The sequence below is a fragment of the Vipera berus genome (genome assembly GCF_964194415.1).
Source record: "Vipera berus genome assembly, chromosome: 1".
NCBI classification, from domain to species: Eukaryota; Metazoa; Chordata; class Lepidosauria; order Squamata; family Viperidae; genus Vipera; species Vipera berus.
Genome location: NC_138202.1, coordinates 53,740,730 through 53,756,336, shown reverse-complemented (window position 1 = coordinate 53,756,336; position 15,607 = coordinate 53,740,730).

Genomic DNA, 15,607 nt, shown 5'->3' with positions numbered 1-15,607 from the left:
TCGCATCGCTGGGGGGGTCCTAAAAGGACCGAAGAGTCGCCCTGGAGGGGTGTCCAGACAGAAGGGGCTTTTGCAGAAACGCAGGGGGGCAGCAACCCCCCCCCCGTTAGTGCTTGCATTCCCTTTGTACTGGAGGACGAAAGACTGACCATAGGAATATGGCCAGCTCCTAGGCTGCAGACAGCCAAAGTCAAATCACCATCAGGCAACATTAAAGCAGCGTGGAAGAGACGAGGGTAAGATTCCTCTCTTGTACCTTAATCATCTTTTTTTCACCTAATTAAGCTGCTAACTACTTTCCCCCCTGTGGAGAGGGAGGGGGATTTTAACCCTCCCTTTGGAAGGCGGCGAACAAATTCAGGGGTGTTTTTTGGAAACGAAGGTTTAAGAAAGAAATAACAAAAGAAAAGAAGTTTTAAAGTACTTGGGGGACACTCAGTGGCTAAATTTGAAATTGCAATTCTGACTTTCTCTTTAAAATAAACCAAGAAAATATTTAAGAAAACAAGATAAAGAGTAACCTTGAACATCAGATGTGAAAGCTTGTAATGGAAGAGTTTCAAAAACAAATTCATGCTCTGTGGGAAATATCTTACCAAATTTATCAGCTCCTTTCTACAGCTGGTGATGAAATAAGAGCTTTTGGGAAAGAACTAGAAAGCATCTCAACAAAACAAACTCAAATTCAAACTGTGACTACAACTAATATTTTACTGGGACAGAATTCAACAGAAGAAATTGAACAATTGGCAGAAGAATTAAATAGTCAACAAATACAGGTTTTTGAAGATGGTGATGGAGAAAATATGGAAGGAAGTTTATTTGGACCAGGACAATTGTATCAAGAGGTGAAAATAATAAGACTTGGTGTTGTTGGCAGATTCTTTAAATCTTCAAAGATGGAGACTGGGGGTCCACTTCAATATGATACAGTAATACAAGAAGGCTTTGATGACCCCGAGGCAAAGAAGCGTAAATTGACATGGCAAAGGAAGAAAGCAAGAATAAGATTGAAGAAATATGAACATTTTTAAGAGGCCTGAAATAGATAATAGTATGGTACTGGGATTATGAGAATGTTTTGATGAGTAGATAAAAATATTGATTAACTAACAAAAAATAATAAAAATTAAAAAACAAAATACAAATGTATGAATATTAACATTGAAATATTGAGTTTTTCTAAATAATATGGGTTAAGATGTATATATGCTAAGAATGATAGAATGTAGCTAACATTTGGATGCAGAGACATGAAGGATGTACTGAATGTTAAAATGGAACAAATTTTGGTTAATTTTTAAATATGTGGAAACTAAATGAGAAACAATATTTTATTGTCCTCTTCTTTTTCTTTTTTCTTTCTTTTTTCCCTCTTTTTTTCTCTTCTTCTTCTCCTTGCAATTTGTATCTTAATGACTATTACTTTAAATATTGTATAATTGATAGAGATACGGAAATGAGATAAATGAGAACTGGACTACATTACTAAGTATTGAAGAGAATTGTATAAAGGAAAAAGGTTATTTAGTAATATGAAATTGAGAAATCTTAAACGTTTTAATTTTAATATTAATGTAAAATTAAAGCTAGGAAAAATAGATAAGGTGTTTGATGTTTTAAAGATGAAATGTTAAAATATGAAATATACTAAAAGATTGATATATTCAAAAAATAAAATAAAATAAACAATTAAATGATTGATGGATAGCAATAAGAAATAAGTTAATCTAGATAAGAGATAGTATATATCGAAGAAAAAAGAGAGAGGAAGTATTGGTTATAATAATGTGGAGATTTGTAATAATATGTATTTGTCTGAAATGGAACTATTGTAACTCGGATACCATGTTGCTTTTTAAAGATATTGTAAATATTGGAAAACTAATAAAATATAATAATAAAAAAAGAAAATATAGCTTTGTTATATCACATGGAGGAGAGGGGAAATATCTTATTAATTAGCAATTAATTCACTTTAATTTTAAATATTCAGTAATCATAGTTGCACAGTATCATCAAAGGAAAAGGTTAATTGAAAGCTTTTGCTTTGCATTTCCATTCTTTTAACAAGCTTAGAGAATAAGAGACATTTCATAAAAGAAATGTATTGCCTTCAAATATATCCTGTTTATCCACGTAAATTTTTAGCAGCATCTGATGTTGGTGATCACTTAGTACTGAAAATCAGAACATGGCAGATATTTGTCTCAGAGTTTTTAGTAGGTTTTCTCTTTCTCTCAGCTGATCCCAAAGAAAAAGGGATGACAATTGACAGCTAATAACATCAAAGCTTGTTTCCTATCATTCCCTTTGGTTTGGTTTGGTTTATTTAACATGGACATAAGATCCTCTGGCAAATTGATGCAGAAATGTTAAATGAAGCTTCTCATAGTTCTGTTTCTATTAAATATTACTAGTCCTCATGGCTGTATGTCAAGAAGTTGAGTCATGGCAAGTGGACTTCTTTTCTTTTTTGGTTTGACATTTTTTGCTACTTATCCAAGTAGCTTCTTCAGTCTGAGCTCATGATAAACAGCAAAACATTTCAAACCAAAAAAGAAAATAGGTCTACATTCCATGACTCAGCCTCCAGACAATGCTACCTGGATGACTGAGAATCTTCATCGACATCATGGCAGTATACTTCCAGGATAAATATCTCTAATATAAGAGAAGATTAATTTGTATTATGTCTTTGTTGGGAGAAAACAAAAAAACATACCATGAATAACATCAGAAAAATACATATAAAAATTCCTAAACAGTTTAAGAAATCTGTGCCACTATTTTCTAAGCTAGTTAAAATACCATTGGAATAGGTATGACATGAATGGAAATAAAATGATTTTTCAATCTTGACAAATTTAAAATGTGTACGTCAATGCTGCAAACATTGACATCTTTTTGCACTGACAATATAAGAGGCAGCCTTTTGCTTTAACTGTTTGGCTTTGAATCACTAAAGCGCAGGAGGGATTCAACCCAGACGTTTTAAGAAAAGAAATAGTGCACTTCAAGGGAAGTGAAACTTGTGTGTGTTGGACTAATTGGTGAATGTGATTCATGACGTGCAATTAAGGGAGGTTCTGTAGGATGTGATGTGTCAAGGGGAGGAGAATTCAGATTCTGGCATCCATTCATGAGTGCCGATGCTCCGTTCTGCTCATTATAGATTTTTTTAGAATAAATAATCATGCAATGCTCTTTGATGTGTCTCTTTAATCGGAACCTTGACAGTGTGGACTTCACAGAATTTCCCAGCCAGCATATTGTCTGGGGAGTTCTGGCAACTGAAGTCCACACATCTTAAAGTTGTCAAGATTGAAAAGCACTGCTTTAATGCAAACTATCTCAATGGATATTATAATTTTAAATGGTTATAAATCTGAAATAATTATGAAATCCATTTTTATGTATACACATAGGCCATTCTTAACCATTGATTTTTTATCTTTCTTGGAAAATTTAGCATCTGAAAATCTGAGGCACAGATTAAAAACAAGATAATTGTGTAAGATTATTGTATCACAATTGAGCTTTGTGCCTTACAAGTTGAAGCAGTGGTGGTGGGAATATGTTGCCTACTCCTCTTTTAGAACATCCACTGGTCTAAATTCACTATGAGTGTCACAGTTCCATAGAACTCATAGTACTGTTCATTTCTCAATGTTTTTCTTAAAAAGACAAAAAGACAGATCGGAATGTAAGAACAAACATTTCTTCATTCAATTAGAAATGTAACATTGATATATTAAATAGATACTTGTATTATTACCACATATTTTAAAATAATCCAGTGTAATAATTGTTTCATCAGTTTATTTTTATGTTTTGTTTACTATTCTTTCATTATTCTCCCCCCCAACCCTCGTCTCCCTTCCAAAATAAACTCTAAATATACTTGCTCACATAGTAATACATTTGGAATAATGCAGAACTCTTATTTTTGCTGGAAAAGTCTGACAAGGACAGTACTTTGCATTTGTGTTAATATCCTAAACATTTTATGTCTTTATTTTCAACCTTCAAAGCAATTATTGTTACTTATCTCTTATTACTACTAGGAGTTAACAACTAGGTGTCTGATAAAGTAAATTGGAGTCTACAAAAGTTGCTGTAAAAATTACAAAACCTCTGACATGCTTTAAGATCCTAGCTTTTGTGTGCATATAACACTAACACAGCTGCTTCACCTCATTGAGAATCAGAAGATTATGACTCAATTCAGTAGTCCATCTTTATTGACAATTCTCATACAATGTCTGCTCGGCTCCTACTTTGCATAGCTTTCAAAAACAAAGATCATTTATTGAAGAAGACTTCAAAAACAAGACCATTTATTAAACAAGTGACTATAAAAACATAAATATTGATTCAACTTTATAAATTATATAACTTCTTTTTAGAAGTAGCATTTGTCCTTTTGTATCAGGGTCATCCCAACTTTCTGATATTTTGGCATTATTAATACTTGAGATGAAACATAATTCTATTTGCAGATAACATAAGTATATAGACAAGAAAAAATATGCTACGTTGCAGCCATCCTGCTTACAATGTTGGCTTCTCTCTCCTTTGTCACCTATAACAATATCAATTAAACACCAGCCTTTGTTATAAATCCATTAAAAGCAGTTATCTTTTGTAAAATATTATTTTATGGTGTCATGATGGTGTCATGAATACAAAATAGAGTGTGGTAAAATACTTAGCATACTTGAGTCAAAACAAAATCTGCATCATTAAGTAGAGGACAATGGAAATAGATTGAATTGGTGAGTACATTGTTTGAGTATCAAAACACAAAACCCCAATTTTTCTGTAAAATTTCTTCAGTAACTGCTAGGCATTGCATAGTTCCCAGTCCATAAGTCTCCAACCCTGTGGACCTGTGTTTTACCATATTTCTATGTGTTCCAATTGTTTTCTAACGAACATGAACTTATGTAAGTAACAGATGCACAGAGTTGCCTTGCTAGCAGAAGTTGTGTGGCATTGTAATATTCCACACTCACGAGGACTTGTTTACAGGAGTAAGCCTTAGTCCAAATTACAGTAGAATATGAACGGTAAAATGAAAAGAACAAGCGGAGAGAAAGAAGCAGTAAAACAATTCCAAGGGGATGAAAAATGTGGACTGATGCCTCACGGTGGAGGATGAAGGGAAGGGTCAAGGACAGACTTTACCCTGGCAATAACAAATTGATGTCTGGCATGCTGGCATCTCTCCCTCTGCATCCTTGTGGTCAAGGGGTTCTTTCCTCACTGCTTGTTCACTTTCTTTTAAAAAAATGTGTTGTATTTACACTACAAGCCGTGCTGGCAGTTGCTTGTTAGGGGAATTTTCCCTGAAGTTGGACCCATGGTAAGAGTCATGTGAAGCGGAAGACAATTAGGGGCTTATTAGTGTCCTGGGCTGACATGTAACTTGTGTTGCTGGGACTTACCAAAACAGCGAGAGTCTTATGGGCAAGCTCCAGCCGAGAAAAGACTGAGGGACTGTCTCACCTAATTAGAGAGAATGGGCCTCTTTATGTTTGTGATTCGGTATGGTTGTCTGATCGCTTTTCTCTGGCTGCTGGCTCAGACCAAGCTGGAAGTGTGCTAATTAGAAGAGAAATTGACGTAGTGATCCTGTCAGCTCTTGTTACCGGCAGGGACAAAGCAGAATATTATTCTAAAGCAATGTTTTGTGAGTGTCCCCCTTCCAGCTCTCATTAGGAAAAGGGCTGGTGGATGGGGAGGGGAATCTTCCTTCATGGACTGGCTAATGGAGCATAAGCACTTTTATGGTGCTAATTAACAGGCTCATGGAAAAGCTTCAACCAACACTGGTTACCATTGTGTCTTGTAACTCTGAAACCTCAACTGCCTTCTGAGAGGAGCAAGCTGGTCATATGAGGGAAAGGGAATGCTCCAGAGAAAAAAGCTAGGCTTTTAAGGAGTGAAGTCTCTTTCCTGAAGAGGCAAAAAACCATTCATTATGTCATTTAAAAGCAGGATTGTGCAATCCCCCAAAGTCAGAATTCCTAGTCGCGTTTGTCAGGTGAAGTTAAGTTTTTTCCAGGCTCAGAAAAACAACAAGCAGTAGAGGCTTCTTAAATCTCCAAAAAGCCACTGATCTGTGTCCCAAAGGTGCTTTTTCAAAGGGCAACTGGACTTTGTTTTTCCTTGAAGATGTTTCGCTTCTCATCTAAGAAGCTTCTTCAGTTCTTCAGTTTAGTCCAGTTGTCTTTTGAAAAAGCACCTTTGGGACAACCATGACCTGGATGATTGAGAGTCGCCATAGATATTGATCTGGTGACTGCATTAAACTGAAGATACAGAGCAGGCCTATTCTGAGGTTTGAGTCCTGCAGAATTGGTTCACTGAATTCCAATTTCCTCATGGTACATATAAATAATTTCTTTACATCTAACATATCCTTTCAAATCATGAAATGGCCTGAATTTAACCTAATATACTGCAGGTGAAAATAGGCAAGAGACTTAATCACATGTTACTGCTTTCATTGTTGACAACTGGATCTAGGAAAACAGAGCAGAGAAAAATGTCCTTTAGTTTTTGATCGTTTTAAGATACCTTGCCAATTTTAGCTGTACAAATCAGAATGGGGTGGGATGTTGATGCCACAAATTGGGCCTTAGGTCCATGAGCTGAATATCCCTGCAAAATACATTAGGTTCCTATGACCCTGCTTTGAAAGTTATTCCATTACACAAGCTCTCCTGGCATTGCCTTTATCAAATATCTTCAATTTCTTTCTTATTAGAGTTTAATCTCTTAATCATGACTTCCCAGCATCCCAACTTAGACTTAGACCAGCAAATTTTTATTTTGCATTAGCTCTAGGCTTGTTCCCAACCTTCATACAGATTCTGTTGTCCGGAATTACTACTTTCTGTCTTTTCCTTCTGTTGCAGCACTTTTATTCTTTCCAGTTAAATGGAATGTTTGATAGAAATCATAAAAAGGGATTTAGGACTTCATTAGTCTGTCCATCAGCAAAAATTAAATGGGACCAAATTGAAGGTAGTGGGAAAAAAATGGAATATATATATATATATATATATATATATATATATATATATATATATATATATATATATATATATATATATATATATATATATATATATATATATATATATATATATATGTGTGTGTGTGTGTGTGTGTGTGTGTGTGTGTGTGTGTGTGTGTGTGTGTATACGTATATGTATATGTATATATGTATGTATGTATATATGTATGTATGTATATATGTATGATTGATTATATTTATATGCTGCCCTTCTCCCTAAGGACTCAGAGCGGCTCACAAACAATAAAAACTAAAAAAGAACATGAAAATACAAAATTTAAAAAAGAATTAAACAGTAGATATGTTCAATACATAGTAATTTAACCCCATAAAACCAAATTTAAAACCATAGTCAGTCCAGGCCCAATTGTTGAAACATCCATGTCTTCAGGTCACGGCGAAAGGACCGAAGGTTGGGGGCCATCCGCAGCTCTGGAGGCAACTCATTCCAGAGGGTTGGCGTGCCTACAGAGAAGGCTCTCCCCCTGGGGGTCACCAGCCGGCATTGCTTAACCGACGGAACTCTAAGGAGGCCGACTCTGTGGGAGCGAACCGTGCGATGGGAGGTTGACAATGGCAGCAGGTGGTCTCGCAAATACCCCGGGCCTAAGCCATGTAGGGCTTTAAAGGTAATTACTAGCACCTTGAATCGCACCCGGAGGACAACCGGAAGCCAATGAAGCTCGCGCAGGAGTGGAGTAACATGGGAGTATCGAGGAACTCCCATAAGTACCTGCGCGGCCGCATTTTGCACCAGCTGAAGCCTCCCGGTATACTTCAAGGGCAGCCCCATGTAGAGAGCGTTACAGTAATCCAGGCGAGAAGTGACAAGGGCATGGGTGACCATGCATAGGGCATCTCGGTCCAAAAAGGGGCGCAACTGGCACACCAGGCGAACCTGTGCAAAGGCCCCCCTGGTCACAGCAGTTAAATGTTCTTCCAAATTAAGCCATGAATCCAGGAGGACACCCAAGTTGCGAACCCTTTCGGAGGGGGGCAATACCTCCCCCCATCAAAAGAGATGGAACATGTTGGACAATATGAGATGCCGGTATCCACAGCCACTAGGTCTTCGAGGGGTTGAGCCTGAGCCTGTTCCTTCCCATCCAGACCCGTACCACCTCCAGGCACCAGGACATCATGTCAAGGGCATCACTGGGTTGGTTTGGGGTGGAGATGAACAACTGGGTATCATCCGCATATTGGTGATACCTCACCTCAAAACCACGAATGATCTCACCCAGCGGCTTCATATAGATGTTAAACAGGAGGGGGGAGAGAACCGACCCCTGAGGCACCCCACAAGAAAGGGGCCTCGGGGTGGATCTCTGCCCCCCTGCCAATACAAACTGTGAATGGCTCGAGAGGTAGGAGGAGAACCACCGTAAAACAGTGCCTCCCACTCCCAACCCCTCGAGCTGTCACAGCAAGATACCATGGTCGATGGTATCAAAAGCCGCTGAGAGGTCAAGTAGGACCAGGACAGAGGAACAGCCCCTGTCCCAGGCCTGCCAGAGATCATCTACCAGTGCGACCAATGCCCTTTCCGTGCTGTAACCGGGTCTGAAACTGAACTGGTACGGGTCCAGATAGTCCGCTTCATCCAGGAATTGCGGAAGCTGATGCACCACAACACTCTCAACAACCTTCGCTACAAAGCGAAGGTTGGAGACAGGACGATAGTTATTCAACGAGGCCGGATCCAAGGCAGGCTTCTTGAGGAGGGGCCTCACCACCGCCTCTTTTAAGGCAGAGGGGAAGACACCCTCTGTCAATGAAGTGTTGACAACTGCCTGGAGCCAGCCTGCTGTCACCTCCCCAGCGGCCAAAACAAGCCAGGAGGGACATGGGTCCAGTAAACAGGTTGTAGCGCTCAGTCTGCGCATAATCCTGTCCACCTCATCCAAAGATACAGGGTCAAACTCACCCCAGATGGTATAACCAAGACCTGCCCCTTCCACTCCGCCGGATTCCACCCAGACGGAGTCCAAACCAGACCGGATCTGAGCGATTTTGTCCTGCAGATACTGTACAAATATATATAGAATTTGAACATGGGGCAGATCCAGCCAGGAGTATAGGGGGAGGAAAAAAACCCAAATGCATCCTTATGGGAGAGGCAGTTGGGGGTTGCTCTGATGGTAGGTTCTCTGGTAAGCCCCCTCCTTCCTGGTCATGTGACTGACACTAAAAAGCATGCAGTCCACACTGTGCTACTTGGCATGTGTGAACAAACACAGAGATGCAACAGAAGAAATAAATCTTACTACTGTGTTACTTTGTTGCATGGGTGCCTCCTACAGCTATTGCTCGTAAAAGGGTTGGAAACAAGCTGATAAGTTGTATTTTGCATGCATTCTCTACCTTGTTTAGATGTTGCATTACACAAACCTGCTGACTTAGGCACAGAAGCAAATGTATTGAAATCTTACATGAATATAGGTATGCCAAGTTCATATCAAAGTATCACAATCTTAAGATACTTTAGAGGTTATCTGGTCCAGTCCCCTCTTCAGCTCAGGATCAGCTAGGAACTCTGATAAGTGACCATTCAGCCTTAAAGACCTGTAGTGAAGGAGAACCTAGTACTTCATCTTGCAGCCTAATTTACTTCCTGACAGCTTGTCCTGCCAAGTTCTTCTTGATGCCTAACCTAAAGCTTTTTTCTTGTAGTTTTAATCCCACTTGTTGTGCTCCTGCCTACTGGGGCAATAGAGAGCTTCTGTTGGCAACCTTTCATATATTTGAACAACATTATATACCCCCTTACTTGACTTTTCTGTGGCATACATTTACTTAAGTAAATGATCCTTTAACCAAAAGATCCTTTAACCAATCCATATTTGACTTCTTTTCCAGGTTTTTCTTCGTTTGTGGATGGGGATGATACTGGGTTTTTTTCCAGTCTTTTGGAACTTCATCAGTCCTCCAGTTCTCAGAAATTATCAAAAACAATTGTGTGATCAGCAATCCTTGTTTCTTCATTCTGGGAAGTAATCCATCTGCTCAATAAGGTTGAATTAACTGCAATTAGTTAAATTCTTTATTATTCTTTCCTTATCTGTATTCCCCCCATTTCCTCAGTGGCATAATGATGACCAACTAGATCTCCATTTGGGAGAATTAAAATGCAAAATATGAATTGAGAAGTTCCCCCATTACCAATTTACCACTTTCTCTTCATAATTGTCCTACCTAGACCTAGAGTCTCTTTAAGTATGTTAGAAACAAAAAGAAAATGAAGTAACTATTGTTTATTGTTATTATTTTGGGGGTTTCTCCCAAGCCTCAGGTCATCTTCTCCATTTGCCTATGCTTTCTGAAGACTACTTTAGTTTGTTCCTCAGCTTCCATTTTGTATTCATTTTCTCTTCAATATTTTGGAGACATCTGTAGATTTCTTCCATTTTTCTTTATCTTGGGAATTGTTTGTGATTGCACCTTCACTGTCTCATTTCATATGACTTCCCATCTTTCCTGGATATCTTTCTCCTTAAGGATTTGAAGTAATCAGATTCATCTAGCTTTCCAGTGAATTCTTCAAAATTATTTTACATGCTGACGTCTATAGCATTTGGGTCTATTTTTCTCAATCTTCTTAAGATATGTAAATCTAAGGATAACACAATTGCTTTTCTGCAAGGTGTCAGTTACCTTCACTTCTTCAACCAAGGTGGTTAGATTGGCAGCCCACTTTTGTTCAATATATTACAAGGGCCATTCTATTTCAGAATGATTTCAGGTGTCTTAAGAAAGAAACACCACAATATCCAGATATCCACAATATCAATATCTAGTCCAAAGCTCAGGGGAAGAGACAGGTTTGCAAGACAGAAGCAGTTTGAATCTGTAGGTAATGCCATTCTAGAGGATATGTGCAGTGACAGGGCATGTTTAGATAATTCTGTTTATTCAATAGGACTTGGAGCAGGCCAATTTTGTCTGAGTTCTGATGGCAGAAATCATGAGTCCCTCAGGTAACTAGCCACTATACTGTGTTTTATAGGAGGTAACCAGCACCTTTAATTACACTCAGAAGCCTACTGGCAACTAGAATAACTTTCAAAGCAGAGGTGTTCCATGGTTATAATGAGTCCTGCATACAATTGCTCACCACTACTGCATTCTGGACTAATTACAGTGTTCAAAGGCAGCATATAAATTTGTTTAATAAATAAATAAAAAATAAGGTGACCAAGATATGAATGACTATAAAGGAAGTCTTCTGGTCCAGGAACACCCTCCCATTCCCAAATCCTGCAATTAGTCCAGAAAGATAGTATGATTTGTACTGAAGTTGCTTACAGTCCAAAGGCCAGAATGGTTGCACTACCACTGTCCCAGCTGTGCTAAAGATAATTAGTGTGATCAATGCCATCTTGGTATTATGTCCCAGCCTGAAACCCAATTAAAAAGAATCTAGATAATCTGTTTCCTCCAGGGCTCTCTAACTGCAACCCAACTATCTTCTGGACCCCAGCTTCCCTAAATTGTTCCAAACAATTGGGTCCAGCAATGGCCTCTTGAAAGGGAGGGTACCCCCACAATCTCCTTCAAGGCTTGTACCACCCTCTTTTCTCAAGGAGGCTGATACTATTGCATGGGTTCAGCCAGAAGGGGCAAGGATCTAGGAGATGTTGAGGTTAACAATCACAGGGATACTGTCCACTTCCTAGTTGATTATAAGAAATAACTATATCTCTACAGAAATACAGAAGAACATTGATAAAAACCATCTTGGATCAATATAAAAGGAAAAAAGGACATTGCCATAGTGTATTCTATAGACCAACCAAATAGAGGAAATAGATGCATTTTTTGCTAGTCAGTTTAACTAAGGTAAGGGACGCGGTGGCTCAGTGGGTTAGGACGCTGAGCTTGTCGATCGGAAGGTCGGCAGTTTGGCGGGTCGAATCCCGAGTGCCGCGTAAGAGAGTGAGCGCCTGTTACTTGTCCCAGCTTCTGCCAACCTAGCAGTTCGAAAGCACGTAAAAATGCAAGTAGAAAAATAGGGACCACTACGGTGGGAAGGTAACAGCGTTCCGTGCGCCTTTGGCGTCTAGTCATGCCGGCCACATGACCACGGAGACGTCCTCGGACAAGCGCTGGCTCTTCGGCTTTGAAACGGAGATGAGCACCGGCCCCTAGAGTCGGAAACGACTAGCACGCATGTGCGGGGGAACCTTTACCTTTACCTTTACCTTTAACTAAGGTATGCAGGAAGCACACCACAATAGTAATGGGGGACGTTAACTACCCTGACATCAATTGGGAGTCAAACTCTATACCTAGTGGAAGATCAAACAAATTCCTGACAAACCTAGCAGACAACTTTGTCTCCCAAAAGTTAGAGAAGGGAACTAGAGGGCCAGCCATACTGAATTCCCTTCAACAAAGATGAAATGATAGATGGCGTTGAAGTTACAGGAACTTGCGGGGGGGAGTGACCATTCCATATTATGCAAGAACAAGCAATAGAACAAAGTCAAACTAGTGTTTGGACTTCAAGAGAGCTGATTTCAGTAAAGTTGGAGAAAGCTTGAGGAGGATTCTATGGATGAGAATCCTCAAGGGGAAACCAATCCAAGAAGCTTGGAAAAGCCAGTCTAGCACAATATCTGACTAGGCAAAGGAGGGCACGGTAATTGGAAAAGAGAATAAATGGAAGGAAAAGGAGGAAGCATTAAGTATTATACTAAAAAAACTTATAAAAGGGAATATTTGTGGCTTATGATTGAACTGTGGGGTCCTTGGTGCTCTCTGAACTTGGTTGTTTTTTTGTAGACATTTCATTATCAAACTAGGTAATAACATCATGAATGCCACAAGGGAATAAAAAGAGAGCAAACTCCTTCTAGCACTGATGATGTTATCTAGCTTGGTAATGAAACATTTGCAAGAAAACAACCAAGCTCAGAGAACACCAAGAACCCCATAAACATGCTAACACATGTATGATTTTATTATCAGAATTACTGGTTTTTCAATTGTAAAATTTTTCTAACAAAACTTTTTAAGAGCATGTGATAGCAATAATATAGATAGAACACAATAAAATATACTTTCCAAAATTGACCATAAAAATGTATGACAGGTTACATGATTTACAAACTTCCATGATCATAATTTGAAGGGACTGGATTGAACCTGAATGCTGAAATCAGGAAATAAACAGCATAAATCTAGGCTGTTGAGTCTGCTGACAGAAAAAAACAATTAATGTATAAGTTTAATAATATACCAAAGTTTAAATGACTACTGCTGTGAAAAAAAGTCCAAACAATACAAAATGGACAAAAAGCCAGACAATATTTGATTTTAAGGCTATGCCTGCCAGACAGATATGAGGACAGAAAAGATGGCACATCCGCCTTTTGCCAGACATCTGGTAACCCTTGGGAGAAGGAAAACACATTAAAACTTGCAAAATTCTGTTACCATAGCTTTCTAATACAAGATGTTTAGATCCATATAGCATTTTGTTTCTCTTTCTACCTTATAGGGCTGACAATCTCCCTCCAATGGTGCTGTAGTCGTATTTTACATTTCATCTCCTAGAGCACCAAGGACAACCAGGAAGCTTCTCAGATTCATGAACAGTGAGAGCTTGCATGGGAGCAACGATCAATTTGATCCAAAGCTCCATTAACTGCTCATGCCAGGCATAGACTAAGGCCATCAGATTCTCAAGAAAACCTTCCTGGAATTCCTCAGGGACCTCAAGACATCCAGGCTGGGGTTAACCAATCTAATAGGTCATGCGTTCCTGAGGAGAAGCAATGCCAGCAATTTGCAAAGCTATCAATGTAACATGATGGTGATAAAACAATCTAGTGAGCTATCTCAAATATGGGTCAGGTCAGTGGTGGGATTCAGCCGGTTCACACCACTTCGGAACTGGTAGCTAAATTTTGCTGCATTCGGAAAACCAGCTGGCTTCCAGAAGTCCAGTCTAGGCCTTGGAGGCCTGGAGGAGGCCACCCAGGCCTAGAACAGCCTGCTGGAAGTGCATGGATACCACTTCCGGAAGTCTGTTCTAGGCCTCGGAGACCCAGGCCTGCATCGAATAAGAGAACCTGTTGTTCAGGTATTTGAATTCCACCACTGGGTCAGGTCCATGGACACCATCTTAGTCAAGAATTCCTGAGCTGCCTAGGCTCTATGCAATGTAGAGGAAAGTTAAAATCTCTGAGGATTATCAGTCTCTGGAATTCCACTGCTGACAAAGTGACAAATAAGCAGCTCAAAGAGAGTTTTTGTTGTGTAGCGAAGAGGCTGGTCAGCAATAACAAGCCTAACTGCTCCCTGCATTGTTGTCCCATCACTGCTATAAGTCCTGATAGTTGTGCCTCAGGCCATATTGTACAGCTGGCCCGGCTCTAATGATGATAATCCAACTGCTCTCATAGTCTACCCAATTTGTTGTGCTCCAAATGGGGACAATCCAATCTTGCCTCTCCTTCATCATGATTGGTATTTATTTATTCATTTAGGTTCCTTACATTTCAGTCAATGATTCTAGGCAGCACATAAGTATCAATAGAAGCAAGATAATAAACTTACTCTGAGGTTTCAGACTAACAGCCTAGGGGTAGGCAACCTCGGCTCTTTTATGACTCGTTTGAGGCCCTAAAATACATATATCAAATAAGAACTAAAAAATATGAAGTACAGCAACAAATACAGTGGAAATTAGCAAGTCACTGTTAGATTTTTAAATATTCAACTGTAATCTACCTTCTTGTAACTTAAATTTATTGTTCCATGTCCTGCACAGAGAGAACAGATCTTGACTTCTTCCTAATGAATCCTTTTCAAGTATTTGAAGACTGCTGCCATATTTAGTCTTCTCTTTTCAGCCTAAATGTCTCCAACTCTTTTCATCCATATTTAAAAGATGTAGTTTCTAACCCTCTAATCACTCGTTTCTTTTCTCTAATCCTGTTCCAGTTTGTGTAAATCTCCCTTAAAGTGTGATATTTAATGAATAAAGGAAACAGAAATGGGTAGAATATGATACATAATGCTTGCTGTTGATCTCTCTCATAAGAATTATCAGTAAGATTATGAAATGCATTAATGATACCTCACTTAGATCAAATAGAATGATTAACCCTAAACTATTTCCCAAAATGGGAATTAGGGAATTATCACATGGAAAACTACATTATATTTTGTTTTAATCATGTGCACAAAAGCTAGATTTACCAATAAACATTTTTATTTCTTTCTGGCTTTTTCTATATGATGTCACTGGAGTCCCTTCTCAATGAATTATTGATATATTATTAGGAGGAAACATGGTGAAAATATTCTGCCTCTTCTAAGTGTTAAATTAGTAGTTTGATCACAGATCAAAATTTCCTTGGAGGGTGTATCTCTGTGTAACTGGTGAAGGGTGCACTGTTGGAAGATCTGAAGGACCAGATTAGGGACAGACTGTCATAAAGAAAATCTACTTATATGATTTTCAGGAGCTGACAGTGATTTGATGGCATATAATGAATCAATTAATTGGCA